Source organism: Schistocerca piceifrons, chromosome X (genome assembly GCF_021461385.2).
Source record: "Schistocerca piceifrons isolate TAMUIC-IGC-003096 chromosome X, iqSchPice1.1, whole genome shotgun sequence".
Lineage (NCBI taxonomy): Eukaryota > Metazoa > Arthropoda > Insecta > Orthoptera > Acrididae > Schistocerca > Schistocerca piceifrons.
The window spans coordinates 143,062,886-143,084,046 of NC_060149.1; the positions used below are offsets into that span (position 1 = coordinate 143,062,886).

Sequence of the window (21,161 nt, forward strand, 5' to 3'; positions counted from 1 at the left end):
TTCTCCAAGTATTTAATGTTCAACTGTTTATCTCACTGGGTAACTCATCTGTTTTACTTTGCGATAATAACAGCGTGCTTGTTGTAGTGAACTCTTGTTTCTGTTACATGTTAGATGGTCCCTCCTCTCATTAACATGTCTGCGTGGTGTGGTACCTATGATGTCGTGTTCGATTCGGCCACCTCTATTCATTATCATTCAGTAAGGCGTTTCCGTTGCGTGTCATTGTTTTCTTTAATTCTTTGCATAAACATACGGCGTGCTTCTCTCCTCTGTAGGTCACCAGGGACTGGACTTCAGCACCATAGAGGTGTACAAAGCAGCACAACCGACACCTACAAAAGACCTTGGCGTCTTTGGCAGTTTTCTGACGTACGTAGTTGCTCTATGAGTCACCAGAATGAGACCTTTTCAAGCTTGGATCCTTTTGAGTCTTGTAGTCAAATTTTTAACAGGAAAAATAAGGATGAACACTTGAACACCAATAAATGATCTAGGTGATAATCTGAGCAGCCCCCTTATATTGTTTCCAGATGACGCTGTAATTTACCGTCTAGTAAAATCATCAGACGATCAGTTCCAATTACAAAATGATCTAGAGAGAATTTCTATATGGTGCGAAAAGTGGCATTTGGCACTAAACAAAGAAAAGTGTGAGGTCATCCACATGGGTACTAAAAGAAATCCGATAAATTTTGGGTATACGATAAATCGTACAAATCTAAGGGCTATCAATTCGACTAAATACCTAGGAATTACGATTACGAGCAACTTAAATTGGAAAGACCACATAGATAATTTTGTGGGCAAGGCGAAACAAAGACTGCGCTATGTTGGCAGAACTCTTAGAAGATGCGACAAACCCACTAAAGAGGCAGCCTACGTTACACTTGTCCGTCCTCTGCTGGAATATTGCTGCGCGGTATGGGATCCTTACCAGGTAGGATTGACGGGGGACATCTAAAAAGTGCAAAGAAGGGCAGCTCGTTTCATGTTATCACGCAATAGGGGTGAGAGTGTCACTGATATGATACTCGAGTTGGGGTGGCCCCACTGAAACAAAGGTGGTTTCCTTTCCGGTGAGATCTATTTACGAAATTTCAATCATCAACTTTCTCTTCCAAATGCGAAAATATTTTTTATACCCACCTACGTAGGGAGAAATGATCATCATAATAAATTAAGAGAAATCAGAGCTCTAACGGAAAGATTTACGTGATCCTTTTTCCCACGCGCCATTCGAGAGTGGGATGGTATGGAGTACTATGAAAATGGTTCGATGAACCCTCTGCCAGGCACTTAACTGTGAATTGCAGAGTAACCATATAGATGTAAATGTAGATGAATAATTCAAAATAGATGTAAGTTGCAGGCAATTTTACTAATTTGTGCTTCTTTACAGCAAAGGTTGGTGAGTGAATGTCCATCGTTGTCCTGAGTTTTCGTCGTTGAAATTTTGGGGGAAATATTTGTGTGTACTTGTGTTTCGTTGGAATATTATTGCGTTTTGTGATGTGTAAGTTAGGCATTTGGTTATTTGGGCGAAAGTGTTTAAATTTAGGGTCATTCATTCGTTATGCCAAGATTAACCTGTGCTCATTCATGCACGTAGTTTAGAGAGAATGAGATGGTAGGCAGGGAAGGAACGAGTCAGTCTGTGAACCACTAACGTAACATGAAAACCGAACATGGCAGTTCGCATAGTTCTGAGATGAGGAAAGTAGGAAAAGTAATGTAAACTATTCATTAGCGACAAACAGAGAAAAAGATTACGTACAGGATAGCGTGAAACAATCGGAAGCTAAGGTGTTGAGTCAAGAGAATGTGACAATGTCTCGGGGAACGGATGATTCCGTAGCAGCTGATTACAAAAACGCATCACAGAGTGTTGCCGATCGCGCTCCAAATTCATCTTCACTGCCAACTAATGATAAACTACCATTATTACTTCAGGTGAGCGACATGAAAAGACGGAAGAGCGTAAAAGATTACCGATAAGAGGACACAGGAATTTGTCAAAAAGACAGACGAAAATTTCAAAAGAATATACAAAAATCTCAGGAAGCAAGACTATAAAAATGATTTGCCTTTTTAAAGTATTGAAGAATAGTTTAAGAAACAAAACGATCATTTTTTAGAGGCTACAAAAGCAGTTAACTGGTCACATACAAGAGTGTGAGAAACGAATGGAAAAACTAGATAAAATGATCTAGAAAGAAATTTGATGAGAGAACGAAACAGGTCTGTGGTGTCACCGCCAGACACCACACTTGCTAGGTGGTAGCCTTTAAATCGGCCGCGGTCCGTTAGTATACGTTGGACCCGTGTGTCGCCACTGTCAGTGATTGCAGACCGAGCGCCGCCACACGGCAGGTCTAGAGAGACTTCCTAGCACTCGCCCCAGTTGTACAGCCGACTTTGCTAGCGATGGTTCACTGACAAATTACGCTCCCATTTGCCGAGACGATAGTTAGCATAGCCTTCAGCTACGTTATTTGCTACGACCTAGCAAGGCGCCATTATCATTTGCTGTTTATCTTGTGATGCATGTACCGTCAGACAGATGTTCATCAATTATGGATTAAAGTTAAGTATTCCAGAAGCTACGTACTATTTTTGCTACTATAAAGACCTTGTCATTTTCCAGACCTCACGCCAGCCTGCGTGAGCTTTAACGCGTGCCTTTCGGCTTCACCTCACAGTGGCTTGGCTGTCTTGCCAAGTCACAACACAGGTCATTGCGGATTATGTTAAAAATTGCGAGAATGAATTAGGCATAGCAATTGAAGAGGTGAACATGACCGTTGAACTACGAAAGGACGTTGACAGCATTAAAGAATGGAAGAACGTAGACACGGACTATGTTTCACAAGCTAAGAAGCAAGTGGAGAAATTGTCATCACGTAATGACACAAGTTCAGATGGAACGGCTTTAGTTAATTTAAAAAATCAAGAAAGGTCGACACTCCGTTTCAATTAAAAGAAATTCAGGCAGGCATTAACAATCGCAATCGTGAGGCATTGGTGGAATTATTTAAGCAGAGTCAGCGAAACAATGTATCGACAAACAGTACGCGGATTGGCTAAACATAGGTGAGCGAAGAAGACAGGTGCAACAGGAGGATGAATTGCGAGAATTAACGGACAGACGCTGTCACATATGTGGCGATCCTGTATCACCTCCTGTGAACTTCCAATCAGCTGTATCAGTGGGAATACATTATCAGGACGTGAACCAAGAAGAAATAAGAAAGCATTTTGCTTCTGTTCAAAAGTACACACTGTTTTGGGACAGATCAGGTTAGGATTGAGTAGTTCCACAACGGTCTTTCCAGATCTTGGCGCGCCAGTTATAATATCATCTTTACAATGAGATGAAAAAAGTCTTGGGATTCCTCCTAATATCGTGTCGGATCTCCATTTTCCGCCGTAGTGGAGCAACTCGATGTGGCGTGGACTCAAGTCATTGGAAGTCTCCTGCAGGAATATTGAGCCATGCCACTTCTATAGCCGTTCATAACTACGAAAGTGTTGCCAGTGCAGGATTTTGTGCATGAACTAACCTCTCGATTATGGGCTATAAATGTTCACTCGGAGTCATGTAGGACCAAATCATTCTCTCGAATTGTCCAGAATGTTCTTCAAACCAGTCACGAACAACTATGGCCGGTGACATGGTGCACTGTTATCCATACAAATTCCATCGTTGTGTGTCAATATGAAGTCCATGAATGGCAGCAAATGGTCTCCAAATAGCCGAAGATAACTAGAACCCAGTCCATTCCAGCTAGACAGAGCCCACACATTTTTGAGCCACCACCAGCTTGCACAGTGCCTTGTTCAGATCCTGGGTCCAAGGCCTCGCGGGATCTGAGCCACACTCGAACCTACCGTCAGCTCTTACCAACCGAAATCGGGACTCATCTGACCAGGCCATGGTCTTCCAGTCGTCTACGGTTCAACCGACAAGGTCACGAGCCAAGGAGAGGCACTACAGGTGATTTCATGCTGTTATCAAAATCACACGCGTCTGTCGTCTGCTGCTATAGCCCATTAAATGCCGGCCGCTATCGTCGAGCGGTTCTAGGCGCTTCAGTCCGCAACCACGCGGCTGCTACGGTCGCAGGTTCGATCCTGCCTCGGGCATGGATGTGTGTGATGTCCTTATGTTAGTTAGGTCTAAGTACTTCTAAGTCTAGGTGACTGATTACCGTGGCTGTGCGGTTCTAGGCGCTGCAGTCTGGAACCGCGAGACCGCTACGGTCGCAGGTTCGAATCCTGCCTCGGGCATGGATGTGTGTGATGTCCTTAGGTTAGTTAGGTTTAACTAGTTCTAAGTTCTAGGGGACTAATGACCTCAGAAGTTGAGTCCCATAGTGCTCAGAGCCATCTGAACCATTTGACTGATGACCTTCGATGTTAAGTCCCATAGTGCTTAGAGCCATTTGAACCATTTTGAATCCATTAAACCTACTTATAGTTTGTTAATGTCAATAGGCATTGTCGCATTTAGAAAAGTGTATGTTTGCACAAAAAATACACTTTCTTAATATTATTACACTCTGTTGATCGACTGACAGTACGAGCCCCTGATTACCATAATGTTAAAACCGCATATCAACAACACTTTCCATTTCTGCAATACTTGCAGTGCAAGTTTTAGCTGATTCACCGTGTGTACAGACTCAGTGTTAAAGAAGAGTGACAAAAAGGGCATGCAGACACACTGGAAAAATATCACACGAAAATCATACAAGAGGCCAAAAGTTAAACCCACTGAAAAAAAAATTCAGACACCCCTGATAGGATACAAAATGTGGGCAAGCGCTGGAAGAGAGCAAGCGAACTTTCCTTAAATATAACGGTAAGGAAACACCTGAAAATGACACTTCTATGAAATCACGAAAAAAGTGACGAAAATCGTTACAAAAACCAAGAGGAAATACATAGAGAACATAGGATAACTTGAAGAAAATTTTCGATACTACAACATGCGAGATTTCTATAGGACTTTTCAGGAAGATTCTGGCGACATAGCCATCAAAATTTATGTTTCAGAAAATCAAACGCAAGTTTCGCCTCGACTAATCAGAAAAGCTGTCAGGAACTGGCATGATATTTTTCTGAACTTCTCAACTCTCCTGACTCGCCCTACAAGACTCACTAAGATAATCTTCACTCACACTGACTCCCGACCACACTCACAAAAAGAGATTCACATCCACATCCTCAAACTCAGAAATGACAGAGATGTAGAATAAGATAGTATCACTGCAGAACTGTTGAAAAATCGCGGACCAAATACCTTCAAAGAATTCACACTAATCATGACAGATTTTTAACAACGAAATTCGCCGACAGCCGTGCAGTTCAGATGTTATTTTATTTTTATTTCCAGTTTCGGCATTTCGTTACGCCATCTTCATGCCCCTTATGCATCTCTAAAAAATAAACGATATTGGCATACTGGATACTGGACACTATGTTCCTGGTTATCGTGAATTCTAAACCCTATCCCAAGTGTCTCCTTCGAAGACTTGGTTGCGGAGAGGTGGTCATCATATCAGGCGGCAAGAGTATGACCAATATTGGAACAATCCCACACAAAATGATACAATACAATAATCAGAGAATGGAGCGCACATAAAATAAGCGCTGTCGTTGCTAGTGATCGACTGACTTTAGACTAGTGGGGTGGAATATTTACGGTGATGAGGAGTGGCTTTGCTGTACAGTGTCACTTGTAATGAGTAGAGACCGGATTAAATGCATCATAAAAACCTTAAAATATGCATGAAAAATGCTTAAAAGTGCATGAAAAGTGTAGAAATATGCGGGATCAAATAATAAAAAAAAACATGGTAGTTACTGCGTGCATTATATCTCGAAGTCGAACCTGTACATATCAATTGCGAGGAAGAGCGCCGGCCACGCGAAAAATCGGCACATTTAGAAAGCTGATATCATTTTCTGAATACTTTCTGGCAGGGCCTAGAAGGGGGCATTTCTGGGATTATTTTCTAAAAATTTGCAAAATTGGGACGCATGCCGTGTTTCAAGAATTGTTCCTTCTTTGCTATTGTTGTCGGTAACAAGCTGGTGCGATGCGAATGAGTCGCAACGAAACAGTCGATATGTACAGGAGCAGCTTCGAGATATATCGCACACAGAGGGGCACACTTAAAAACTCCGTAATATATTGTTTAAAAAAACAATAGAGAATTATGAATTTTTTGAAGAGTATTAATTTTTAATTAATACTATTGGACCAAAGCATCATTTACAATTTATTTTGCATTTTTGTACTATTGTAAACATAAACGACCAAGTACTGTTCCAATTGTTCTGCAGTAAGATTGTGTCTTCCATCATTCAAAACATTTTTATAAGCGGAAAAGGACCGTTCTACATCAACTGAGGTAACTGGGCAGTATTTGAATTTGGGTGCTATGTTGGCACTTATTATTTCTGGTAAAAGTTCAGCTGTTCCATCAATAAAACTATCAATTTGGCAAAAGGGTTCAAAGCCTGGGTTATTGTTTAAAATGTTTTCAAACTTTTCTTTAAGTTTTCTTGGGGATACCTCCGGCAATGAGAAGTTCATTAGAATAATTTTATTCATAAACTGGATAGATTCAGTCAACGCCAAACCTTGAATTTCGAGCTTTTTAATACCTGTAGGTATATGGGAAAAATGAGTACTAATCACAGCAATGTCTTTTTTTAATACCGAAATCATTAAAAGCTTCCTTGCACTGACCAGCTGCCAAAGCCTCTGCACATTTGAAGTCGTTTACTACCCCTCTAATGGCCTCCAAATGTTCGTTGTAAAACAACACACCTTCGGCCCACGTACCGCAACGAGTTACCCCTGGTTCGGGAGGTAGAGGCACATTTGGTAGTTTTCCTTTTTAGATCTTGATGCGAGCAGGAGCCTTTGGAAAGACTTTCTTTGTGGATGAAATCAGTTTATTTACACTTACATACGTGGAGCGTACTTCTTCAGTAAGGCGATGTACTCCATGACCAAAGCACGTCACATGAATCTAACTGGGATAAAAGACTCGAAGGGTTTTTCCTGCTTTGATCATATATGGAGCAGCATCTGAAATAAACACAAACACCCTTTCATCTGCAGAAGATGCTGGAAATATTTTTCTAATACCCCCATTCACAAGGCGATCGTAGAATGATTTACTTTTTAAGGTTCTTTGCTGGCCGCTAAATAGGGAGAAGAAAGATCTTCTTTTAAAGCAGCAACAGTTACATTTGCAATGTAACGGCCACAAGTGTATATTGTTTAATCAAGTGAAATCCAGATAATGCTGTCCCGCTGTCCTTGAGTTCATTGCGTATTTCTTCCAGAACATTTACGTAAATTGTCGGTTGTAATTTTTACTAAATGATGATTCATCTGGTATATTTTGATTTAAGCAGTGTTTGTGCAGTAAGACTTTGAGGATAGGGTTTGTAATATTGTGAAGAGGAATATTGCTTGCAATGAATACTTCACATAGATCCATGTTAAACCGATTTTTTTGGTTACCTTTGGAGAAATCCCTGCAACTGTAACTTGCTGTTGTCAGAAGTTGTTGTCGTGGTCCTTTCTTCTGCATCCCTGCGATATGAAGACTTGTCTTGACATGCTGGTCTACTTGAAACTTTTTTTTTGTACGAAAAGTTTTTCTCGCAAACTCGACAATATAAAACGATTCCGTCATATGTAAGTGTTCCAGGATGGTCAGCTATCCACGAAACAACGTTTCTTTCTTCGGGGGGCATGGCGTACAACACGTTACACACTACACGTCGTAAACACGTCCAGCTGTGTATAAGTAAATAGAAAGCCAAACTGAAACAAGCTTGCGTAGTTGAATTTAATTGTTGCCGACGCGTACGGTATGACAGCGGAGGAGAAAACCAGGTGCGCGGGCGCAGGAGCATTGACGTTATCTGCCTGTTGCTGTTCCTCTTCCGTAATGATTTTGCTAGGTAGTGGCCTCTCAGTTAGCGATTGCACGCAGCTCTAGGTCGCGGTCAATTTGTGATACACCAAAACTAGATCGAGCTAGAGACCGCCCGTCTAAATTTTTAAAATATTGTAAGCATAGAGCGAAAATATGCATCGTCAGTAGTTTGGAGATAAAATATGCAATAACTGGTAAAACGAGCCAAATATGCAAATGCATATGCAACATGCAAATGCATATAATCCGGTCTCTAGTAATGACCCAATGGGTCTCGATCGTTAAGAGTCATCAGCCATCTTCAGTTTTATGTAGGTTGATTCTTACAAAGAAGAAGACAGCAACCAGCCACTATTAACCATGTCAGTTTTAGACAAAATAGCATCTTCAGTTTTGCTGTATTGGCTTAATCATTTTGTTTCAGTGTCATAATTGCTTCGTCAACCTCTTCTTTGGTGTTATTGTGACCTGCTAGTGCTTCTTTTATAATGTTATGAGTAGTGCTCGGATTTATATGCACTGAAAAGTATAAATACATGCATGCATCTATGCATTAAAAATCTGGTAAATATGATCTAAAAACTTTAAAATACGCATAATAAATAAAATTCATTATTTCAGCTTTCTCACATCTCTTAATCCTCCTAAAGTAATCTGATTATACAATTATTCTTAAAACATTAATTAACAAAGTTAATATTTATTACTGTCTGTTTATTTCTCTTGGTCTATTTTAGCATCAGTTGCTTTAATTGCAGTAAACAGTTAAATATTTTTCAGTTTTCTGAAAGAAATGATTTCCTTCTGTCACTTAAAATGTTTTTACACGAAGAGAAAGATCTCTCTACATCACACGAAGTCACAGGATAGTACCGAAAAGAGGCTATGTCACTTACAGAATAACCATTAAGCTGTTCTTCAAATTCTCCTTGTAACACCTTATTCACATCCCGAAGAAACATTAAACCTGGATTCCTTGCTCCAGTTTTCTCAATTCTGTTGCGAAGACACTTTCCTATTTCTCCTGGTATGACTCCGACGACAGCTGTTTCGTAGACCTCAAGGGCAAAAAAAAAAAAAAAAAAAGAGGCATTGCTTTTTCTTCCAAACGTGTGACGCGTGATTGTGGCTGGGAGTTTACTGAAATATGTCCTAATAAACACTAATTTACTCTGGAGACTCTCCTCATTGCAAGCACTAAATGCAGCTGGGATACTTGCTGCTTCGTTTCTGTCCATCACGTCCGGCACCCTTTTCACGTCTTCTAAATGCTCACTGTAATACACAGCTGCTTCTATCCATGTTCCCACCTCGTGATGATCGGCTGTGGGGGTGAACGAATACCTGGCATCATTTCAGTAAATAATTTTACTCTTGATGGCGCCTTCACAAACACTTTTTTCACAGAGGAAATTAAGGCATTTACTTCTGGAAAATACGCTCGAATTTCTTCAGCCAGTCGGTGAAGAGCATGTACTAAACAAGTTATGTGAACTGCCTTGGGATAAAATACCTGCAAAGCTTTAGCAGCCTTAATCACATGTGGTGTTGCATCTGCAACTATCACCAGGAGTTTCTCCTCGTTTTCTTTAGTGGGCCACAAAACACGTAATGCATCACGAACAACTCTAGCAATAGTAGAATGGTTTGTTTTTTCCAGTACTCTGGAGACAATGAGATGAGGTGTTCCTGGTTCATATTCCGCCATTTTTCCGACGACAACGTTGGCAATATATCTCCCTTATAAGTCAGTCGTTTCATCTACAGATAACCACACGTTTGAATCCCCAATATCATCTCTGATCTCTTGTATTACCGGAAAAGAATTATTTTATTGAAAACTTCTAAAGAACAGCCATGGTAATATGGTCTCACTTCTTTTTTTTTTGGGGGGGGGGGGAGCACAAGTGTAAAACGGGAGGGGGGAGCATATGTATAACAAAACATATTAAAAATGTTTCTTGATCGTAAACTCGTTGACACTACAGACCATACGAAACTTTATGTTTCGATTTTAAAATATTTTTGTCTAATATATTTAAAATTCTTAAAAAAAATTGAAAAGTTTTAATGAAACTTAAATGGAGGGTAGGGGATATGGGGATAGCTGACATGCAACCTAATTTCATTAAATAAATGTTTAAACTTACCTCTTCGTAAACTTTGCCAAGATAGTTTTTCCTTATTGTTGATTAATCATGAACTTTTCGTTTGGTATATTTTTCGAGGAACCCTCGAAATTCTACATTATTTAATTTATTTAAGGGGATGTAGGCTGAAACTACAGCTTTGCAGAGATCTTTCGAAAAATTATCGTTGCCATCATTTCCACTTCTGCTTGCAGAAAATGCTGCTTGTAAGGTTGTCTCGATGTTGGAGATATTTTTATTAGCAGCATTTCCGTGAGCAGCTGTTTGTAAATGTTGTTAATCTGGAATTTTTTATCACGGGGCACCTATAACAATGGTATAAAAATGAAGTGAGTTTATTTTCATTAAGTAAAAAACTAACTCGAAAATCACATTGATTTTTAACTTTGAGAAAGCAAAAATAGAACTTACGTGCTTCTCACTTGGCACAATACTACATTTCCATCTATTGTTAGAGTAGGATTTCCATCAATCCACTCTCGAAGTAAATAAGCTTTACTGTTCTTCTCCCTTGGCATTGTGGTAATATGGTCTCCTGCGCACACGTCAGAAATCACGAAGAACAGCACACTAGTTACTGATTTATAGGTAGCTCACAATGGAACTTTTTCATTCTTGGAAGTTTCATTGTTGCCGCCGGCGGCTTCGTTTGTTACACAATACAAACCGTACTGACTTTTATGACGCGATGGCCGACCGAACTTTAAAGGTTTGCCGCATGATTGTTGATCGCTATTTAGTTTTTATTAAGCTGTCGAGAGACATATTTTTATAGTACAGGAACCGCTCATTGCTGATTGCTATGTTCGCCTTATTTTATGGATTTGTAAATATGACAGAGAAGTAATTCAACACAAACAGAGCAATAAAAGAGAAATTTGCTCAGGTCTTACTCTTCTTCTTAAACTATTGTGGTGAAATACTTGTACTTCAAGAATCATTACTGCAAAAGTAAAATACACTCGTGGAAATTGAAATAAGAACACCGTGAATTCATTGTCCCACGAAGGGGAAACTTTATTGACACATTCCTGGGGTCAGATACATCACATGATCACACTGACAGAACCACAGGCAAATAGACACAGGCAACAGAGCATGCACAATGTCGGCACTAGTACAGTGTATATCCACCTTTCGCAGCAATGCAGGCTGCTATTCTCCCATGGAGACGATCGTAGAGATGCTGGATGTAGTCCTGTGGAACGGCTTGCCATGCCATTTCCACCTGGCGCCTCAGTTGGACCAGCGTTCGTGCTGGACGTGCAGACCGCGTGAGACGACGCTTCATCCAGTCCCAAACATGCTCAATGGGGGACAGATCCGGATATCTTGCTGGCCAGGGTAGTTGACTTACACCTTCTAGAGCACGTTGGGTGGCACGGGATACATGCGGACGTGCATTGTCCTGTTGGAACAGCAAGTTCCCTTGCCGGTCTAGGAATGGTAGAACGATGGGTTCGATGACGGTTTGGATGTACCGTGCACTATTCAGTGTCCCCTCGACGATCACCAGTGGTGTACGGCCAGTGTAGGAGATCGCTCCCCACACCATGATGCCGGGTGTTGGCCCTGTGTGCCTCGGTCGTATGCAGTCGTGATTGTGGCGCTCACCTGCACGGCGCCAAACACGCATACGACCATCATTGGCACCAAGGCAGAAGCGACTCTCATGGCTGAAGACGACACGTCTCCATTCGTCCCTCCATTCACGCCTGTCGCGACACCACTGGAGGCGGGCTGCACGATGTTGGGGCGTGAGCGGAAGACGGCCTAACGGTGTGCGGGACCGTAGCCCAGCTTCATGGAGACGGTTGCGAATGGTCCTCGCCGATACCCCAGGAGCAACAGTGTCCCTAATTTGCTGGAAGTGGCGGTGCGGTCCCTTACGGCACTGCGTAGGATCCTACGGTGTTGGCGTGCATGCGTGCGTCGCTGTGGTCCGGTCCCAGGTCGACGGGCACGTGCACCTTCCGCCGACCACTGGCGACAACATCGATGTACTGTGGAGACCTCACGCCCCACGTGTTGAGCAATTCGGCGGGACGTCCACCCGGCCTCCCGCATGCCCACTATACGCCCTCGCTCAAAGTCCGTCAACTGCACATACGGTTCACGTCCACGCTGTCGCGGCATGCTACCAGTGTTAAAGACTGCGATGGAGCTCCGTATGCCACGGCAAACTGGCTGACACTGATGGCGGCGGTGCACAAATGCTGCGCAGCTAGCGCCATTCGACGGCCAACACCGCGGTTCCTGGTGTGTCCGCTGTGCCGTGCGTGTGATCATTGCTTGTACAGCCCTCTCGCAGTGTCCGGAGCAAGTATGGTGGGTCTGACACACCGGTGTCAATGTGTTCTTTTTTCCATTTCCAGGAGTGTATATGCATAAATACGCAAAAGTTATTTATATATGCAATAACCCCTTAAATATGCATTTATATGCACTATCATGCAAATATGCAAAAATCCTAGCTCTAGTTATGAGAGTAACAATGGAAGATTGCTCTGCACTTGTCCTACAGTTTTCCACTAAGCTCGCTCGCACTCACACATACAAGTGTAGATGTTACATTCTTGGTCACTGACTAACGTGTAGAAATAATTACGCCTAGTGGGTAGCTCGTGTTGATACTTCCATGTGCTGGAGCAATGCCAGGATTTATGGACTTAGAAAAATTTTCTCTTTCCTGTTCCCTTGATGCATAATGGTTCTGACATGCTTGTCAAGTGTTAAAACTGTTTCTTCATGTCTAAAGTGTATAAAGGCTGTTGTCCTTTCAATCTGAGCTATGTTACTGGTGGTTCATAGAACGAACTTCTTTACAGAATTTTTACTAATGCTTCACCTTAGCAAACTCGATTTTAGGAGCGACAAAAATAACGTCTAGTGTTCTACACTACAAAATACAATCGTTGATACTAACAGCATAAAACTGGTTTCCACATTTGCGTTTGAACAAGGTGTAGTAGAGTGTCTGTATTAAGGAACTTCCTTAAGTTAGAGATAGAGGTGCGATTTTACAGTTTATCATGGAATTATCAACAATTATGTACGAGTATAAAGCACATAACATAGCATGTGTTACATGTAATAACTTCGTTTCTGATCAACTCTCTCTCACCATTGTTTACAACTGAAGTCTTCAGTTGTCTGTATGATTTATTAAAATACCCTCAGCTCCCTTAATGGTATTACTGTAATAAATTATAGTCTGGTAGGTGACCATAGTGTGAGCTCTGTATCATGCATTAGGTTCATAAAAATACATTAACGTCGGTTTTATGACATTTCAAAACACACATTAGCACTGCTGGTGATTTATCTGATAGCTTGAAGTGCATTTGTCAATGAGAATTAGCGAAGTAAACAATGTTATTCCGATAACATTGGCATTTACAACATCTTATGCTCGCAAAAAGCACATTCGGCTAGTTCATAATTCATCTATATATTTTCCCATTCTTTGAATGCATTCAGCATAGCAATATGATCAGAATGCCTACCACCAGCAAATGCTTTTTGTTGATAATTCAAACAGCAATTGTCCATGAAAAACCACTGAGAAGGTTAAGCTGCTGAAACATACGTTCTTCAATATTATCATCTTACCCAGTCTCAGTTCAGTCAAGAACTTAGCAAGAATCCAGCTCAATGAAGTAAGTTCATGAATAGACAAGGAACAAGGGCTGCTGTGGTTTCAACTAACCACTTTCAAAGTCAACCCAACAGTTATGTTTGTCTTTCACTTGCTAAAAGTTCTGATACGCAACTTTCCCGTTCTTCAGTTGAATCTTTCATCTGATTATCCACAACCATGCAAACGTCAAGCAGTAATCGATGTTTCTCGAAGTTCCTCTACCTTGGATATTATTTCATTATCATCTAAATTATTGCTTACCGCTTTTTAAGTCAGCAGGAAAACTAATCTCTGTAGCAATTCGTTCGGGTTGTTCCAGTGGACATAGTCGATATCTGGTATCAAATCGTCTTCCAGTCATGAACGTAATCATCTTCATTGAAATCATCCACTTCATCTTCGTCATTATCATAATAATGGTCATCATCGTATCCCCCATCATAGTTGCCCATTTCTTCTTATCCTCCAATATCTCCATCTTTTGCCTTCATAAATACATTGTTTTATTTGGCTTTAACGTCTTTGTCCTCTTTGTCTTACTCTGTTTTCTTTTTCTTCATCATCACAACAAATAGTACGTGATTCTTCCTTGGTATTTTATGAGTAACACTGCACCCTGGAGATGCCGTGGCCTCTGAAATTCTTTGTGTAATGTCTGAGTGTCTTTGCAAAACAAATATGTCCATGTCTTACCACCCTTCTCGTCTTTAAACTGAGTATCCACCTTCAATCTGTACCTTGTTTGTGGACACCTATTAGCTGACTTCTATTAATAGAAAATCCATTCGTTTTACTCTCCAAAATATGCTTAACTAACCAAGCTTCACATTCTGCACCCGGTAAACATGAGGGACCTATCTGTCTTTGAACTGGATATTTACCAGAATTTTTATACGCACATCAAAAAAAGTTTTGCATCACCTCGGTTCCGAGAGTTCCGGAACCTGTACAGAAAATTGGAAGAGAGATCAACATACACATCATTTCCGCCCGTTTTATTGCTCATGAAAACCACACGTTGCATGTTGCACCACCATACAGCGAGACCTTCAGAGGTGGCGATCCAGATTTCGGTACACACCGGTACCTCTAATACCCAGTAGCACGTCCTCTTGCATTGATGCATGCCTATATTCGTCGTGGCATACTATCGACAAGTTCATCAAGGCATTGTTGGGCCAGATTGTCCCACTCCTCAACGGCGATTGGGCGAAGATCCCTCAGAGTGGTTGGTGGGTCTCGTCGTTCATAAACAGCCCTTTTCAATCTATCCCAGGCATGTTCGATAGGGTTCATGTCTCGAGAACATGCTGGCCACTCTAGTCGGGCGATGTCGTTATCTTGAAGGAAGTCGCTCACAAGATGTGCACGATGGGGACGCGAATTGTCTTCCATGAAGACGAATGCCTCGCCAATATGCTGGCGATATGGTTGCATTATCGGTCACGTATCGTACAGCCGTTACGGCGCCTTCCATGGTCACCAGCAGCGTACGTCGGCCCCACATAATGCCACCCCCAAACAGCGGAGAACCTCCACTTTACTGTACTCACTGGACAGTGTGTCTAAGGCGTTGAGCCTGACCGGGTTGCCTCCAAACGCGTCTTTGATTATTGTCTGGTTGAAGGCGTATGCGACACTCATCGGTGAAAAGAACTTGATGCCAATCCTGAGCGGTCCATTCGGCATGTTGTTGGTCTCATCTGTACCGCGCTGCATGGTGTCGTGGTTGCAAAGGTGGATTTCGCCATGGACGTCGGGAGGGAAGATGCGCATCATGCAGCCTATTGCGCACAGTTTGAATCGTAACACGATGTCCTGTGGCTGCACGAAAAGCATTATTCAACATTGTAGCGTTGCTGTCAGGGTTCCTCAGAGCCATAATCCGTAGGTAGCGGTCATTCATTGCAGTAGTAGCCCCTGGGCGGCTTGAGAGAGGCATGTCATCGACAGTTCTTATCTCTCTGTATCTCCTCCATGTCCAAACAACATCGCTTTGATTCACTTTGAGACGCCTGGACACTTCGCTTGTTGAGAGCCCTTCCTGGCACAAAGGAAGAATGCAGAAGCGATCGAACCGCGGTATTGACAGTGTAGGCATGGTTGAACTACAGACAACACGAGCCGTGTACCTCCTTCCTGGTGGATTGACTAGAACGACAGTCAAGGCATGGTTGAACTACAGACAACACGAGCCGTGTACCTCCTTCCTGGTGGAATGACTAGAACTGATAGGCTGTCGGACCCCTCTGTCTAATTGGCGCTGCTCATGCATGGTTGTTTAAATCTTTGGCCGGGTTTAGTGATATCTCTGAACAGTCAAAGAGAGTGTGTCTGTGATACAATATCCACTGTCAAAGTCTATCTTCAGGAGTTCTGGGAACTGGGGTGATACAAAACTTTTTTTGGTGTGTGTGTCAGAGTTGTTCTGGGAAATTTTTGTGGTGTGCTAGAGCGTCCCAGTTTTTCCATTTTCAGGAGCTTGAAGCATTTGATCCTCTCTGTTCTTGAGATCTTCCTGTCCCTTTTTCCTTGCGTCAAATTACTGTTGGAAACCTGAAACAAAATAATGTGCTAATCTTGTAAGGCAGTGATAATTGACAGTTCCAAACAAATATGCATGCAGAACTAAAATAGTATGCGCCGAAATCTGATAGTAGTTGTCTGCTATAGGATCCTAAGCTTCGGAAGCTGTAAAAAATGGAATGCTCATAGCAAGTACTAGTAAATTGCACAGAGTTCCCAGAACAACCATGATGTATAAAACTGATGCTAAATGCCCAGTTCAAAGACAGATGGGTCATTCCTGTACACTGGGCGAAGAACGTGAAGCTTGGTTATTTATGCAGAACTTGGAGAGTCAAAAGAATAGATCGAAAAGAGAGATGCGTGGCTTGTGACGTTATTGCCACTGCATATAGGAAACAGGCATAGTTCCTCTTGCACACTAGTCGTATGGGAAATGCGCCAGGTAGTACGTAGCCATACTAGTGGATCATCCCAGCAATTGCTTGAAATGAGAAACTGCAGTAAAGTTAATCGTAATGTTCTGAAGGACATTCAGCCCGAATCTTTGTCTATGACGTTCATGTACACCCAGCCACATCTCATCTACTTCCTAGCCACACGTCTATGCTGGCGTTTCCGTCTCTCATAGAGGTGCGAATTGGGTTTCCTCTGATTCGAACGGCACTGCGAGATCTCAGTTTTGCGACCAAACCACAGGGGTTGTTTTGACGTCTGCAGATTAAATGACCAGAAGGTGTGAAAAACGGCAGAGCTGATATAGATGTAATTCAGCAGAAATTATGTGCTTTGCCATGACTCTGTAAAGCAGAGGTTGGTGTTGATAGCTGAGTTGATGATCCCAAGTACGATTTCCTATGGCGCCGCAACCATTTTCCAGCTAATGGGGAATGCAACAGTACAAAATGGGCATAATCAAACCAGTCTTGAAATGTCTTGAAAACAGAAGACCCGTCATTGCTGCGGTCAGACGAAAGAATTTCATTCGAGTGTGTACCATACACGACGACTCACCTTCGTAGAAATTGTGCTATCGCATCACGTACCTACTAAGAGACGGAATACCTAACAAGTGAGAGCGAATCACATGTGACAGTAAAATTTTGACACGCAGAACAGGATTCTTAATGTAGTAGATCCATCTGTGTGCTCGTAACTGGCAGCGATCCCTTGATGCGTCAGAGGGTGTCCACTCCGAGCTGCTATGACAGAGAGCGGTAATGGCCGGTGTCAAGTACTCGTTCTAGGCCCGATGCCGCCTGATAGCACAGACCACAAAAAAGACAACTCCACGCGTACGTAGCAGCGCTTGCTGTGTCGCCTCGCTGCCACCTTCACCGGACGTACTGTTGCACATCGCTGTATAAGAAACAAAGAGTTCATGGCGTTGTTGACTGGGAGCCCCGAGGGTTAAGTTCAGCCGCCTGATCGGAAAAGTTATTCTTCTCCCGCGCATACTGATCCCATTCTTCGCCGTGTGTGAGTGTTGTGTTAAGTACACTACTGGCCATTAAAATTGCTACACCACGAAAATGACGTGCTACAGACGCGAAATTTAACCGACAGGAAGAAGATATTGTGATATGCAAATGATTAGCTTTTCAGAGCATTCACACAAGGTTGGCGCCGGTGGCAACACCAACAACGTGCTGACACGATGAAAGTTTCCAACCGATTTCTCATACACAAACAGCAGTTGACCGGCGTTGCCTGGTGAAACGTTGTTGTGATGCCTCGTGTAAGGAGGAGAAATGCGTACCATCACGTTTCCGACTTTGATAAAGGTGGGATTGTAGCCTATCGCCATTGCGGTTTATCGTATCGCGACATTGCTGCTCGCGTTGGTCGAGATCCAATGACTGTTAGCAGAATATGGAATCGGTGGGTTCAGGAGGGTAATACGGAACGCCGTGCAGGATCGCAACAGCCTCGTATTACTAGCAATCGAGATGACAGTCATCTTATCTGCATGGCTGTAACGGATGGTGCAGCCACGTCTCGATCCCTGTGTCAACAGATAGGAACGTTTGCAAGACAACAACCATCTGCACGAACAGTTACACGACGTTTGCAGCAGAATGGACTATCAGCTCGGAGACCATGGCTGCTGTTACTCTTGATGCTGCATCACAGAAAGGAGCGCCTGCGAAGGTGTACTCAACGACATACCTGGGTGCACGAATGGCAAAACGTCATTTTTTCGGATGAATCCAGGTTCTGCTTCCAGCATCATGATGGTCGCATCCCTGTTTGGCGACATCGCGGTGAATGCACATTGGAAGCGTGTATTCGTCATGGTTCGATTCCTGGCTGGGTCAGAGATTTCCTCGGCTCAGGAACTAGGTGTTGTGTTGTCCTAATCATCATCATTTTCATCCCCATCGACGCGCAAGTCGCCGAAGTGACGTCAAAACGAAAGACTTGCACTCGGCGATCGGTCTACACTACGGGAGGCCCTAGTCACTCGACATTCATTCAGCAGGATAATGCACGACCACATGTTGTAGGTCGTGTACGGGCCTTTACGGATACAGAAAACGTTCGACTGCTGCCCTGGCCAGCACATTCTCCAGATCTCTCACCAACTGTAAACGTCTGGTCAATGGTGGGCGAGCAACTGGCCAGTCACGCCATACGCCAGTCACTACTCTTGATGAACTGTGGGATCGTGTTGAAGTGCATGGGCAGCTGTACCTGTACACGCCATCCACTCTTTGTTTGACTCAATGCCAAGGCGTATCAATGCCGTTATTACGGCCAGAGGTGCTTGTTCTGGGTACTCATTACTCAGGATCTATGCAACCAAATTGCGTGAAAATGTAATCACATGTCAGCTCTAGTATAATATATTTGTCCAATGCATACCCTCTATCATCGTCATCTCTTCTTGGTGTAGCAATTTTAATGGCCAGTAGCGTATATCTGTATTGTATAATGTATTTGTCCAATGAATACCCGTTTATCTTGTGCATCTCTTCTTGGTGTAGCAATTTTAATTGCCAGTAGTGTATATATGTATTGTAGGTTACTATAACGTGTCTATCTGTAGTATTTTGTCATGTTGGTGCTGTATGCTAAGAGAAGGGAGAGCGTGAAACCTAATGCCGGCATATAAACTACTATTATCTTATACCACCAAGGGGTCGCCAAACTTAACGTTCCCATTCGACGGACAGTTCATCATCATCAGGCACTGCACCAGACATTTCGGAGAGGTCTGGAATTCAACCGAGGACAATGGCACACAGTCTAGTGATGAGGAGTTACGCATCAACATCTGTCCTCCTCCTGTCGACCAAATACTGGCTGTGAAAATTTCTTCAGTCATAGAGACACGAACCCGATGGCAAGCGAGTATTAGCGACCTCGGCAATGGAGGCAGGTTGTCGTTTTTTGAAAGTCATCAACAAATCGGGAAGATGTTATTGTGACTTACAGGTAGATTCTAGACTCTGCAACTGGTTTCAACGATCTTCGGCATCGAGGGCCACTCGAAAGTAACTACTGTGACAGATTTCGAGTCATTATGCTTCAGTTTTCGAGAAAATCGAGGTCAGAGGTCATGATGCAGGATTCATTGCGGATCAGGTGGAATGGTTACAACCATAGGAAACAAGTAAATCGTAATTATACGTATCGAGTCTGCAACGTAACAGTTTCCGAGAAATAGAAGAATTGCAGTTTCTGATCCGTTGAAAATATGCTTCGGGAGGAAAGCCTTAACTGACTGACAGGAACCAAAGTCAAGTGGTATATGGGTTGCGTCAGATAACATTTAATTTCTGTAAGGCGGAAAAATGAACACCGAAGATTTGTCTACTTGCCCTGCTTCCATGATGCATATTATCTGATGCACTGTGACGGCTTAGGCTTAACTGCGATAGGAAAACGTAAGTCAGTCTTCGAGAAACGGAGAGAAGGAGGGGGGGGCGAAAGAGGGAGAGGGAGAGGGAGAGGGAGAGGGAGAGGAAGAGGGAGAGGGAGAGGGAGAGGGAGAGGGAGAGGGAGAGGAGGGAGGGAGGAAACGATCAATAAAGGCCCGACACTTTTTGTCAGTTTTTCATTTTTCACATTTTGTAAAAAGGGTTGATATATGTTGTGAGATAGAAACATGAAAAACACTAAGTATTACCCGAGGATCAAACACCTCTTGTAAGAGTTCGTAGTCAGGTACGCTGATCACTTTTTCCCTTTTTCCCTTTGGGTACAAATGTCATTTCCTCTCCAAAACTAAGGAAAACCTTATATGAAGTCTTCACGGGTTGTCAGCCGAGTAGCGTCGTCGTCTTGTAGCAACGTTTCGATGGAATGCGTCTCCATCATCTTCAGGCGAAGATGGAGAGGCATTCCATGGAAACGTTGCTACGAGACGACTACGCTACTTGGCTGACAACCCGTTAAGGCTTCATATATGAAATTCGCCGAGAAAGCCAGCACTCACATATAAGGAAAACCTATTGCAACAGTTGAGGTTCTAACGCAAGCACACCAAATTTATCTGTGATACGAATGCAGACATAACACCACTCGGATGCCACCTCAGTCGCTAGTAAATTTTCTAATCAAGTATGTACAAATCACTAATTATTCTGTTTCTCGGAAACTATTAAATTGCAGGTCTGATAAGTACAAATAAAATTTCCTTGTTTTCGAGTGTTCTAACGATCCCTCAAAGTCCTAAATAGATTCTGTATCCTGACTCTTGACCTCGATTCTTTCGAGCTGAAGCCCTAGATTGCACTAGCTCCCAAATAATTTACCGAAGCTTATTGAAAGCGGTGGGTCGTAGCGTCTGGCCTTTCCTTGTCAGAAGCAGTGAGTACTCTAACTTGTGTGTAACCTAAGACTGACAGTGTTACTGGTCGCAGCATGGACAAT

The 21,161-nt window shown here is 42.8% G+C and overlaps 1 long non-coding RNA gene across 1 annotated transcript in view; it reads left to right on the forward strand.

The window, feature by feature from the left end:
- The first annotated feature begins 312 nt into the window (after window positions 1-312).
- The window catches only part of LOC124723221, a 191,742-nt gene continuing 170,893 nt past the window's right edge, over window positions 313-21,161 (forward strand). Inside the window, exon 1 of the long non-coding RNA XR_007006545.1 lies at window positions 313-372. This is a non-coding gene — a long non-coding RNA (uncharacterized LOC124723221). The remainder of the gene's footprint in view (window positions 373-21,161) is intronic.